We start from the raw sequence: 13,111 nt of genomic DNA, 5'->3' as shown, positions 1-13,111 counted from the left end.
AGTCGAAAGAGAGGTTCAGTGTGGGGAGGGTAAGAATGGATGGTTTGCTCATCCTCTGTGGTAATGTGAATTTTCAGGTGCTAAAATGGGGTCCTATCGGCTTTAAGTTCCAGAAGCCCTGATGTAACCTCTTTCTTGTTCCATTTAGGGGATCGCTGCTATTCCAGCTTTCATCTTAGCATCAAGGAGTTTGCCAATGCTTAATAAGTTATGGAAAAGTTTACATAAATGTTTCCCCAATTTGCCTTGCAGTGTTTTAAAAATCCATCCATCCCTGGACATTTATTTGTCTGAAAGGTATTTACTGCATCTTTCACTTCCAAGTTTGTAATATGATTTTTCAAAGATTCCAGTTTATCTTCTTTATATTAGGGAATTTCACCTCGGCCAAACAAATTATCTTTGGAATCTCTTTTCTATTAGGTAGAGCTACCTGTACAATGTAACAAATCTTCTTCCTATGATAATTATGCCAATTTAATCTTTAATACGTGCAACTGTTGCACTTTGCAACTGCCTCTCCAGTTTGCCAGTAATCCTGCTGCATTATTTCCCTTTTCACAATAAAGCTGTTTCGCTCTCAATACTTCATCTATTTTTATATTCAATTACCCAGAATTTTTTGTGCCTGTTCTTTTATTCTGCTTCCTCCTGATTTAATTGCTTCTTTAGTTTCAGTATAGAACAGTAATTATTTTTCTTTTTGCTACTAATGCAATTAAATTTCCTCTCATGATAGTTCCAAAAGCATCCCAGACTTATCATCAACCATGTCTCTGTTACATTACAAGGAAAATATTCCCAAATTTGCAATCTGAGTGTGTGCCTGATAAAAGGAAAGGAAGGGTAGGTCATTTGTGTCTTTCTTTCTCTCCCACCCACCTCTTTGATTTATAGACTCTTATCCCATTTAAGTGACATGTTCACACCAAAAATAATTATGCAGCCCTTATCAATAGATTTATGTATTTATTTAACAGCTTTTATATACCAACGAATGGGACCATCTCATCGGTTTACAGGGAACAAAAATTAGCAACAGGCTTTACAGTGAACACAGATTAATTGTCCCCTGTGCCAAATGAACATTAAATGCACCACATAAATTTAAAGAAATTAGTTTATACATCCCTACTCCCTTAGCAACCTAAATTAACTATGAACTCAACAATATTAAGATGCAGACAGCAGTTCAGCAGCGAGATGGGGGGCCTTCCTGCTTTTCTGCCGAGTGCCACATGTATAATTATCTACCAGGAGGTTGATTATGTGCACCCGGTGAAAGAGCTCACGTCAGAGAACGAGTCCGATCTCTACAGGCTAGAGTGGCAGGCCTGGAGGAGCTGAGGCAGACAGACACCTTCAGGGATGTAGTAGCCAAGACCCATCGCCAGTCTGGCAGACCCTATAGTGCCTTAGAGAAGCAAGGTCACCTGGGCAGAGAGCATGACCTTGGTGAGCAAGAAAAAATCAATAGCTAGGACCTGCTCTCCAGGTGATACATTATCCTCTCACACTGAGGATGAGTCTTCAAGGGCTAGTGCCCAGGAGAGAAGGGTTAGACCGGCAGTCACAGTTGGTGATTTGATCATTAGGAATGTAGATGGCTGGTGGATGTCAGGACCGCCTGCCTGGTGCGAAGGTGGCGGACCTCACGTGTCACCTAGATAGGATTTTAGACAGTGCTGGGGAGGAGCCGGCTGTCGTGGTACATGTGGGTGCTGACAACATAGGAAGGTATAGAGGGAAGCTCTGGAAGCTGAATTAGGGTTTTCAGGTAGAAAGTTGAAATCCAGAACCTCCAGAATAGCATTCTCTAAAATGCTTTCTGTTCTATGCACAGAATCCCAGAGGCAGGCAGAGGTCCGGAGTCTCAGTGCGTGGATGAGATGATGGTGCAGAGAGGGCTTTAGCTTTGTTAGGAACTGGGCAGTTTTGGGGGGAAGGGGAACCTATTCTGAAAGGATTGGCCCCCCACCTTAACTGAAAGGGAACCAGGCTGTTGGCACTGGCTGTTGCGGTCCCGGTCGCTAGGCTAGCGACCGGGTCCTTACCTTTCTGCTGCTTCTCCCGGTCTCGCCGCGATCCGTTGCTCCTGGGGCCTGCAGGGCCGCATGGCAGCGTCTCTCTCCACGTGGAGACGCTGCCGAGGGACGACTCTGACTTCTCCCACTGCCAGGCAACGCGCGCGCGCGAGCAGGGGGCTCTTAAAGGTCCAGCACCCGGAAGTGCTGAACCGCCCCGTTCCTGACGTCAGACGCTGGCCGGCTATTTAAACCAGCGTCTGACTTCCTTGCTTTGCCTTTGCAACGAGGTCGCTCTTATGTGTGCTTAGTTGCTTCCCAGCGTTGTTTCCAGCTTGTTCCAGCCGTGCCTTGCTTCCAGCTCTGGTTCCTGCTTGTTCCAGCCGTGCCTTGCTTCCAGCTCTGGTTCCTGCTTGTTCCAGCCGTGCCTTGCTTCTAGCCCTGGTTCCTGCTTGTTCCAGCCGTGCCTTGCTTCCAGCTCCGGTTCCAGCTTGTTCCAGCCGTGCCTTGCTTCCTGCTCCGGTTCCAGCTTGTTCCAGCCGTGCCTTGCTTCCAGCCCTGGTTCCTGCTTGTTCCAGCCGTGCCTTGCTTCCTGCTCCGGTTCCAGCTTGTTCCAGCCGTGCCTTGCTTCCAGCTCCGGTTCCAGCTTGTTCCAGCCGTGCCTTGCTTCCAGCTCCGGTTCCAGCTTGTTCCAGCCGTGCCTTGCTTCCAGCTCCGGTTCCAGCTTGTTACAGCCGTGCCTCGCTTCCTGCTCCGGTTCCAGCTTGTTCCAGCCGTGCCTTGCTTCCAGGTCAGGTTCTGCTTGGTCCTGCTGTGCCTTGGTTCCAGCTCTGGGCCCTACTTGCTCTCTACGCATCCTGACTCCAGCTCCGGTTCCTGATTCTCCTTCACTTCAGCCAGCCACGAACCTTGGTCTTCTTCACGATTCTCCTTTGTCTTCAGCCTGCCACGATCCTCGGACTTCCTCACGATTCTCCTTGTCTTCAGCCTGCCACGATCCTCGGACTTCCTCACGATTCTCCTTGTCTTCAGCCAGCCACGACCCTCGGACTTCCACACGTTTCTCCTCGTCTTCAGCCAGCCACAGACCTCGGACTCATTCACGATTCTCCTAAGTCCCAGCGACTCGGACCCCTACGGGCTCCTCCTGGGGGGGTCTCGGGTTTCCAGGGTGAAGACGTCATCAGTCCGCTCCAGCTGAGTGCTGCCTCCCGGCTTATTAACACCTGTGGACGTTGTCCACCTCAGCCGGCCCAAGGGTCCACTATTGACTTTCGCCATAACATAACAGTTTGCAAAGGCCATGGACTCGGCGGACTCCTCTCCTATGCAGGCCATCCCTGGCATGGCCCAAAGAATCCAGCAGCAACAGCAATGTCTGGAGGTCTTGGCTGCTACGGTGGATCGCCTAGCCAGTCGCTTGGACGCCAATCCTCCACCGCTGGCACCACCCCCGCCTCCACCGGCGGTTCAAGCTCCCGCGCAGACTCAGCTTCCAGCGCCTACTCGATATTCCGGGGATGCCAGATCGTGCAGGGCGTTTTTGAATCAGTGCTTCATCCGCTTCACCTTGCTACCAGGGCAGTTCCCGTCGGATGCCGTCAAGGTAGCATATATTTTGTCTCTGCTTGATGGGAGGGCTATGCTATGGGCCTCTCCCATGTGGGAGAAACAGGATGCCATGCTGCACAATTTGCAGGATTTCGTGACTCACTTCAAACAGACCTTTGATGAGCCAGCTCGTGCTACCACCGCTACCACTGAAATTCTACAGCTACGACAAGGTTCTCGCTCTCTGGCGGAGTACGCTATTGAATTTCGTACTCTGGCGATGGAACTCGGCTGGCAGGATGACTGTTTGCGGGGTATTTTCCTGGAAGGCCTTGCAGGTCGTATCAAGGACGAGCTGATGGCTCGCGACCTGCCCCTCACTCTGAACGGGGTGATAGACTTGGCCGGAAGGATTGACCGGCGATTGCAGCAACGAGCCAAGGAGGGTCGAGTTTCTCGTCGGCCTGTCTCATTGGCACCCTCCTTCTCCAGGTCTCTGACTGTACCTCACAAGACACCATCAGCCTCCCACAGCTCCTCTGAGGAACCTATGCAACTTGGTCGGGCGCCTCTAACCGAGGAGGAGAAGACACGTCGCCGCACTCAAGGCCTGTGCTTATACTGTGGCACTAAGGGTCATTTCCTGGGTCAATGTCCTGCGAGGCCGGGAAATGCTCAAGTCTAGGGAGAGATGAGGAGGTTCCCCTAGGCTATGTTAATGCTACTCCTCAATGTACAGTTCCTATAACGTTGGAGTATCCAGGTGGCTCCTTTCAGACTCTAGCTTTCATTGATTCCGGAGCCGGAGGGAACTTTATCTGGAGAGAACTGGTACGCCAATTAGGACTACCTACTAAGCGCCGGATACCTCCGTTACGGGTTACCTCTATCCAGGGAACCCCTCTACCTGGATCTATTTCTGAAACTACGATGCCTCTTACTTTACGGACGGGACTGCTTCACACGGAGACAATCTCCTTTTTGCTACTTGATAAATCGGTGCACCCTGTGGTCCTGGGACTCCCTTGGTTGCAACAACATGCTCCAGTGATCCATTGGGACTCTCTTCAAATTGCGCAATGGAGTCCTTCCTGTTTCCAGAATTGCCTGGATCCCGTTCCTAGACCGGAGATATTACTCTCTCACTCTGCCCTGGACATTCCTTTGCCGTACCAGGAATACGCTGACGTGTTCTCCAGACAAAAGGCTGAACTGCTTCCATGCCATCGGCCCTTCGATTGTGCCATTGATTTGCTACCTGGTTCCACTCCCCCGCGGGGTAGGGTATACCCTCTTTCTCTGCCAGAAACCCATGCAATGTCAGACTACATTACGGAAAATCTTGCCAAAGGGTTCATTCGTCCTTCGCACTCCCCTGCAGGAGCAGGGTTCTTTTTTGTGTCCAAAAAAGATGGCTCCCTCCGGCCGTGCATAGACTATCGAGGTCTGAACTCCATCACTAAGAAAGATCGCTATCCCTTGCCTCTGATCCCAGAACTGCTCGATAGACTTCAGGGGGCCAAGATCTTTACAAAATTGGATTTACGTGGGGCGTACAATCTGGTTCGTATTCGTCCCGGTGACGAGTGGAAGACAGTGTTCAACACGCGAGATGGACATTACGAATACTTGGTAATGCCTTTCGGCTTATGTAATGCCCCTGCTGTCTTCCAGAATCTGATGAATGAGGTACTCCGGGAGATGCTTCATTCTTTCGTCATAGTGTACCTTGATGACGTCCTGATCTATTCCCAAGATCTCTCTTCCCATCGCCAACACGTCAAACAGGTCTTACAAGCTCTAAGAGACAATCATCTATACGCTAAATTTGAAAAATGTCAGTTTGAGCGCGAGTCGCTTCCGTTCTTGGGATATATTGTTTCCTCGTCCGGTTTCCAGATGGACCCAGAGAAGGTGGCGGCCATTGTCAACTGGCCTCGCCCGGTTGGCCTGAAGGCGCTACAGCGATTCCTTGGATTCGCCAATTTTTACAGGCATTTTATACCACATTACTCCCAGAAGGTGGCTCCTCTCACGGCGCTTACTCGCAAAGGGGTTAACGCTCACGATTGGTCCTCTACCGCCTCGGCTGCCTTTGAAGACTTAAAACAAGCATTCCTAGCCGCTTCCTGCCTACGACACCCAGATCCACAACGACCCTTCATCCTGGAGGTCGATGCCTCGAATCTGGCCGTTGGAGCGGTGCTCAGTCAACACGATACTTCGGGCAAATTGATGCCATGTTCTTACTTCTCTAAGAAGTTTTCGCCTGCTGAATGTAACTATGGCATCGGAGACAAAGAACTCCTAGCCATTAAGTTGGCCTTCGAGGAGTGGAGGCAATGGCTGGAGGGGGCTAATCATCCGGTGACAGTGTACACTGACCACAAAAATTTATTGTACTTGGCCCAAGCTCAACGACTAAACTCGCGGCAAGCAAGATGGTCGCTCTTCTTCAATCGTTTCAATTTCATCCTCAAGTTTCGACCAGCAGAGAAGAACTTTCGAGCCGATGCTCTATCGCGTACCTTTCAGCCGGAAGAAGAGGACGACTCTCCACGAACCATCCTGGATCCTGCCTGTGTTCAACTAACTACCACTTCCATTAGTTCCTCAAGTAAGACTACGGTTCCTAAAAGGCTTCGGAGGAGAGTCTTGTCTTGGGGCCACGACTCCTTGACCGGGGGGCACGCTGGTAGACAAAGAACTTTGGATCTTATAAATCGTTTCTATTGGTGGCCTGGTCTTCGACGTGATGTTTTTCTTTACGTGAATTCTTGCCCCACTTGCGCCCTGCAGAAACCGCTTAATGGCCCTCCGAGAGGCTTACTACAACCGTTACCTATACCCACGGAACCCTGGACACATATTGCCACTGACTTTATGGTGGAACTCCCGCCTTCGCAAGGCAAGACTGTAGTATGGGTCACGGTGGACCGCTTCTCTAAAATGGCTCATTTTGTGCCTCTACCCAAATTACCTTCCGCCACTGAACTGGCTTCTCTGTTTACACACCATGTATTCCGTATTCATGGTCTGCCTCAGGACATTGTATCAGACAGAGGTCCTCAATTCACAGCCAGGTATTGGAAAGCCTTATGCAAAAAATTTAAGATCCAGCTGAGTTTTTCCTCCGCTTTCCACCCGCAAAGTAATGGGCAAACCGAACGCATGAATCGTTCTTTAAAGTTGTTCCTATGTGCGTTCATTAACCACAAACAAGATAATTGGGTGGAGCTTTTGCCTTGGGCAGAATTCGCCTATAATAATCAAATACATACGGCGACAGGGAAATCCCCTTTTCAAATTGTGTACGGTAAACAGCTCAAACCACCGTTACCTCTACCAGTACCAACCTCCTCACCCGCTGCTCAATTGTCCGCGGATCAATTGAGTAAACTTTGGTCCTCAACTCAACACCGACTTCAGAAAGTCGCACGCACTGCTAAACGCTACTATGATCGACACCGAAAACCTGCATTCGCCTTCCTCCCAGGCGATCGAGTGTGGCTTAGTACAAAGAACATTCATTTGAGGCAACCTTCCAAAAAACTCTCTCCCAAGTTCTGTGGTCCCTTCCGCGTAGCAGAGAGAGTAGGGCTGGTCTCTTACCGTCTACGACTCCCAACCACGTTACGCATTCATGATGTCTTTCACGTCTCTCTCTTAAAACCAGTAATTCTTTCCAGATTCCACCCCAGGCCTCTTGAGGACGCTTCCACCACCACGGATGAGGATCCTACGTTTCAGGTACGAGAGGTCCTGGATGCTCGTTTCGCCAACAGACGTTGGGAGTATTTGCTGGCCTGGGAAGGTTGTGGAGACGAAGACAATATGTGGGAGCCTGCCCGCAACATCTTGGACAAGACTCTTCTGCAGCAATATCATCTGGACCATCCTGACAGGCCAAGTCCTCTCAAGAGAGGGCGTAAAGGGGGGGGGTACTGTTGCGGTCCCGGTTGCTAGGCTAGCGACCGGGTCCTTACCTTTCTGCTGCTTCTCCCGGTCTCGCCGCGATCCGTTGCTCCTAGGGCCTGCAGGGCCGCATGGCAGCGTCTCTCTCCACGTGGAGACGCTGCCGAGGGACGACTCTGACTCCTCCCACTGCCAGGCAACGCGCGCGCGCGAGCAGGGGGCTCTTAAAGGTCCAGCACCCGGAAGTGCTGAACCGCCCCGTTCCTGACGTCAGACGCTGGCCAGCTATTTAAACCAGCGTCTGACTTCCTTGCTTTGCCTTTGCAACGAGGTCGCTCTTATGTGTGCTTAGTTGCTTCCCAGCGTTGTTTCCAGCTTGTTCCAGCCGTGCCTTGCTTCCAGCTCTGGTTCCTGCTTGTTCCAGCCGTGCCTTGCTTCTAGCCCTGGTTCCTGCTCGTTCCAGCCGTACCTTGCTTCCAGCTCCGGTTCCAGCTTGTTCCAGCCATGCCTTGCTTCCTGCTCCGGTTCCAGCTTGTTCCAGCCGTGCCTTGCTTCCAGGTCAGGTTCTGCTTGGTCCTGCTGTGCCTTGGTTCCAGCTCTGGGCCCTACTTGCTCTCTACGCATCCTGACTCCAGCTCCGGTTCCTGATTCTCCTTGACTTCAGCCAGCCACGACCCTTGGTCTTCTTCACGATTCTCCTTTGTCTTCAGCCTGCCACGATCCTCGGACTTCCTCACGATTCTCCTTGTCTTCAGCCTGCCACGATCCTCGGACTTCCTCACGATTCTCCTTGTCTTCAGCCAGCCACGACCCTCGGACTTCCACACGTTTCTCCTCGTCTTCAGCCAGCCACAGACCTCGGACTCATTCACGATTCTCCTAAGTCCCAGCGACTCGGACCCCTACGGGCTCCTCCTGGGGGGGTCTCGGGTTTCCAGGGTGAAGACGTCATCAGTCCGCTCCAGCTGAGTGCCGCCTCCCGGCTTATTAACACCTGTGGACGTTGTCCACCTCAGCCGGCCCAAGGGTCCACTATTGACTTTCGCCATAACATAACACTGGCTTTTAAAAAGGAGACAGAGAAGCTTTTAAACTAGAACATGGGAGAAAGTCGACAGTTATTCAGCAGCCCATGATCTGGAAGGAGGTATTTTCAAAGGATACTAACATTTCAGGGGAGTTAGGGCATCCTGATAGATTCCAATAAAAGCATATGTAGCCCATTTATCTATAAGTAAGAAGTCTAAGAAGTAAGATGGGAGACTGTATAGCACTGGATGAAGAGGTAGAAGTAATTGGCATCTCAGAGACCTGGTGGAAGGAGGACAACCAATGGGACAGTGCTATACCAGGGTATAAATTATAACACAATGATGGAATGGATCAACTTGGAGGGAGGTAGCACTTTATGTTAAGGATGGCATAGAGACTAAAAGGATAAAGATCCTGCAGGAGACTAATTACACAGCAGAATCTTTAAGGGTGGAAATTCCATGTGTGATGGGGAAGAGTATAGCGGTGGGGTATGCTACCATCCACCTGGCCAAAATGCACAGACGGACAATGAAATGCTAGCAGAGAATAGGGAAACTAACAAATTTGTCAGGACAGTAATAATGGGAGATTTCAATTACCCCAATATTGACTGGGTGACTCCTACCCTATTTCAACTTATTTGATTCCCACGGATAGGGTAAGATTATACATTTAGGAAGTGTGGGAGGATAGGGGAATGGCTGGGGTGGAGGGATAAACATTTGTATTTCATGGCTCGGGCAGGGTTTTGCAGCAGGGTGAGGGGGAACCTGGATCCTTTGTTTCTTTCATTTTCCTTCATTTTTTAAATGTTTATTTTGTTTCAGTTACACTAAAATTAAAGAAATAAACATAAAATGAAAAGAAAAGAAAAAAAATACAAAATGAAACACAAAACATTTTTCCCATGCACATCCCTAATGCATCAGCAGAAAAAAAGGAGGTAATTTTGCTTTTGTATGGGTCTCTTGCAAGACCCCACCTTGAGTACTGGGTGCAGTTCTGGAGGTTGTACCTTTGTAAGGAGAGGATAGAGACTGTTCAGAAAAGAGCTACTACAATGATACACAGCTTGCAACACAGACCCTGCATGGAAAGACTTAAGGCCCTCAAAATTTACTCTCTAGGGGTAAGAGGGGCGACCCGATAGAAACTTTAATAACCTGAAGGAAGGTGAAATCTTCCATGGAAAAGGAGTCATGACATGAAGCTGCAGGGGGAAAGGTAGAAAGGAAACCCTACGTACCCTGGGGTAGCCTGCCTGGAGAGACCATTAAAACCCGGCCAGCAGTGGCACAATTGTGTCAGATTTTCAAGGAGGCTGGGAGGGCCTGCATGGAGCACCAACCAAAACCCTAACAGCAGGGGTAATCTGCAAGCAGGCACCATGGTTAAATGAGCAGGGGAAGACTGCAGCCTCACTAGAGCTGGTGACTGTACGGATGGAAGAGGGCCTGGATGTTGCATGAGGTCTGTTTCTAGAAGAATCAGAGAGGAAGCTGACAGTGCCTGGAGGTGAGGGAGTCCGGCACATGTGATGGAATCTGGACTTGCCTGAATCAGATGCGGCAGGCAGCGGTAAGAGCAGGGTTGACAGGTTGGTTGATTAGCCAGTCGATGCTGCTCTCCTCTCAGACATGCAAACCCAACACCTTCTCTCATTGCTCTCTCACAACAAACACCTACCCCGCCATCTGACGCTAATCACCTCTCACATATGCAAACCCCACACCTCTTAGACCCTCTCTTACTCATAAAGACATACACTCACACACACACACACAAGCCAAACCCCACCACCAGTGGCCGCATGTTGAGTCAATCCACCCTCTCTCTTTTTCTTCTGGGTCGATCCTCTCTCACCCTCCCCTCCTGGGGGTGTGTGTGTGTGGATGAGTAAGTAAGTGAGAGAGCAATGAGAGTTGTTGGGTTGGTATGTGTGAGAGGGGACCAGCATCGGCTGGATTGGGGGTGGTGTGTGCATATGTTTGTGAGTGATTCAAAGAGAGAGGGTATGGGGTTTGGTAAATATGTGTCTGTGTGTGAGAGAGGATCAGTGTCAGAGGAAGGTGTGAGTGGATCTATTATTATCGCTGCCTATCCTTTCCCTGATCCTGGATTCTCCTCCCTCCATTCTCAATCTCCCTCCTTTTTCTCCTCCATCACCAAACTCCCCTCCATCTCCAATCACACGTCAGCCCCTCTTCTGCTGCCTCTCTCCATGAGATTGTCACTCCATCCCTTCTCTCTCTCTCTCTCCCTTTGTCTTTTTCTCCACAAAATCCCTTCTCCATCTCCCTCCTCTGAATTCCTCTCCTGCTTCATCCATGAAGTCCTCTCTCCTCATCCATTTCCTCCCTCCCCAGCACCAAGCACTGAGATCCCTTTTACCTAAAATAACAAAAACATGTATGCGAACACACAAGATATTTAGGAAAAGACTTATTTTTACAAAGTAAAATACAAATGTATAATATTTACTATGCAAATATATGCACATATCTGATAGACTTGCTGAATAATTTCAGAAACCTTGCCACAGAATTTTCTAATTCTTACCACAAAATCTACCCTTGAGGTATCCTGGGAAATTGGGGGCTGTGGCCGTACGGGACAGAACTGGCATTATATGCCAATCGAACGATGCACGAACCATCCAGTTACAGTGGGAAAAAATATTATTGAACTCAAAAGAGCAAGCACACAGAAGGAGAAGTGATCGTCCAGCCCACCTCCTGGCTTCCTCTGCAGCCCAGGCTCCTCTTAAATAGAAATCCTGAGAGGGCGACGGCAGCAGAAGGGCACAGCACAGGACTCCCAGCACCCAAGAACTCCTCTGGCCCTCGGTAAGTGACTTCCCTTCACTTCTGGAGCCATAGAAACTGGACAAGCAGCCCAAACTGGGTTTGGGTTCTTTTGGTTTAAGAGACGGGCTTATTTCGTCATTTAATTCAGTTTGCCATTCTGCCTTAGCAAGGTGAGCCGAGGCAGACTGCAAGCAATAAAAAAAGAAGTCTTTAGCATAATTCTGTAGCCTTTCCTCTTGCTTTGCCAGTTAGACTGTGATCCACCTCTACCCTGTACGGGACCTGCGCCTGCGCTCTCATGACCCAGCATGATGTTCCAGGATGGTTTTTACTAGGGGTAGATCACCCTGGCTAAAAAGGGTGTTCATAACCTGCACACTTGTGCCCGCATTGTAAGCAGCTGCTCCTGGGCGCAGAAAACATCAAATAAAGTGCTTTCAGCATTGTGTGTCTGCCTGCGGCTCGTATTTCTGCCTGCACAGGTAGCAGGTGCAGAGGTAGGCGGCCTCACAGCTAACTTTGATCGGGGAACGATGCAGGTGGGGTTCGTTCTCCCAAATTAGCTGCAAACATTACCGGGGGTGTTAAAAAGTCTTCCGCATATTTTGCAGGTTACCGAAACTTGCACCGCCTCTCCTCCCCCGGCACACAAAATAATATTTGAGTAAAAATGTCGTCAAGAAAAGGATTTGAATCTTTTTAGTCATTACTGTATATAATTCATATATATGTGGACATTTTTTTCTATCGTATTTTTTCAAAATGCCCAGCTACATTATACAGATTTCACTGGTTTGGCTGCATCCAGAGCCTTAAACAAATCTTTGTTTTGTAACACATTGTCAGGTTTTCTCCCATGTTGTGCCTGTAGGAAAAATGCTTAGCAAATCGGGGCCTGTGTCCGTCCCTAAATTCCACCTTTTGTTTTAAGAACAGTTTTGAAAGCCATTTCTGATGGTAAAAACACATTTCAGCCGGGTTATTTGGCTATCTGACGACCCTCCGTCAATACAGCAAAAAGGCCACGCAGGGAATTTCTAGGCCCCTGTGAGAGGCAGCTTTCCTGGGGACATGTGGAAGTCGGGGGGGGGCGGATGAACTTTGTAACCAGGCAGACAGTGTGGCCATTTCCCAAAAAAGGCGTGATGCACCTGCACCGCACTTAGACCAGCACAACAGCGTGCTTGGAGTCACCACCCAGGAAAAGGACCTCAGAGTCCCCGTGGACAATCTCTGCTCGGTGTGCAGCAGCGGCCAAAAAGGCAGCTAGAATGTTAGGAATTATTTGGAGAGGAATAGAGATCAGAACCGAGAATATCATAATGCCTTTGTACAGATCCGTGGTGTGACCGCACCTTGGGGTAGATTTTTTTAAAAAGCGCATTCGCGTACTTTTGTTTGCGCACCAGGCGCAAACAAAAGTACGCTGGATTTTATAAGATACGTGCATAGCCGCGCATATCTTCTAAAATCCTGGATCGGCGCGCGCAAGGCTGCCGATTTTGGGCAGCTGGCGCGCGCCGAGCCGCGCAGCCTGTCACCGTTCCCTCTGAGGCCGCTCCGAAATCAGAGCGGCCTCGGAGGGAACTTTCTTTCACCCTCCCCTCACCTTCCCCTCCCTTCCCCTACCTAACCCACCCCCCCGGCCCTATCTAAACCCCCCCCTACCTTTATCCACGGATTTACGCCTCCCGGAGGGCTGTTGGCGCGCCGAGACTCGACCCGGGGGGCGGTTCCGGAGGGCACAGCCACGCCCCCAAAACGCCCCGGGCCAAAACC

General features: G+C 49.9%; 1 protein-coding gene across 1 annotated transcript in view; it reads left to right on the top strand.

Annotated features, from left to right (window-relative positions):
- The first annotated feature begins 11,223 nt into the window (after nt 1-11,223).
- LOC115076239 (protein NKG7-like) overlaps nt 11,224-13,111 on the top strand; it is a 52,825-nt gene continuing 50,937 nt past the window's right edge. Inside the window, exon 1 of the mRNA XM_029577462.1 lies at nt 11,224-11,371. The gene's annotated coding sequence lies outside the window, so the exon portion shown is untranslated. The remainder of the gene's footprint in view (nt 11,372-13,111) is intronic.

This window comes from Rhinatrema bivittatum, chromosome 14, assembly GCF_901001135.1.
Source record: "Rhinatrema bivittatum chromosome 14, aRhiBiv1.1, whole genome shotgun sequence".
In the NCBI taxonomy this organism is placed as follows: Eukaryota; Metazoa; Chordata; class Amphibia; order Gymnophiona; family Rhinatrematidae; genus Rhinatrema; species Rhinatrema bivittatum.
This window is presented reverse-complemented; position numbering and strand designations above follow the sequence as displayed.